This window comes from Acyrthosiphon pisum, chromosome X, assembly GCF_005508785.2.
Source record: "Acyrthosiphon pisum isolate AL4f chromosome X, pea_aphid_22Mar2018_4r6ur, whole genome shotgun sequence".
Lineage (NCBI taxonomy): Eukaryota > Metazoa > Arthropoda > Insecta > Hemiptera > Aphididae > Acyrthosiphon > Acyrthosiphon pisum.
In genome coordinates, this window is record NC_042493.1 from 48835758 (window position 1) to 48836249 (window position 492).

Consider the following 492-nt stretch of genomic DNA (forward strand, 5'->3'; position numbering starts at 1 on the left):
TGTACCTAAAACAATGCCTCGAAATAGATTCCAAGAACTGATCAGATTTTTCCAGGTTTCAAATAATGATATTAACCCAACAGATATGTTGGGGAAAATACAACCATTAATTGATATCTCTAGAATACGCAGAAATTATTCGAACATTTTTTTATTAATGTACTGTATCCCAAGCAAAAAAAAAGTTCACTTTATTAAAAAAAAATTAAATTTACAAAATTTCTGTATACACAATATTTTTTTTTTATCCATCGTCGGTAGTAAAATTAATTGATTCACGGGATTTCCGATTCTGGGGCGAGCTACGTATGGCTGACCATGCGAATAACAATCTTCGCGCAGATCAACTTCCACACATGTAAATGTCTGCCCTTGCGACTTATTGATGGTGACTGCGAAACAAACGAACTGGAAATTGCACTCTTTTGAACTCAATCGTCAAGTCAGAAGGAATCAAAGGAATTCTTGGAATAAAAGCAAGCTCCCCGGTGG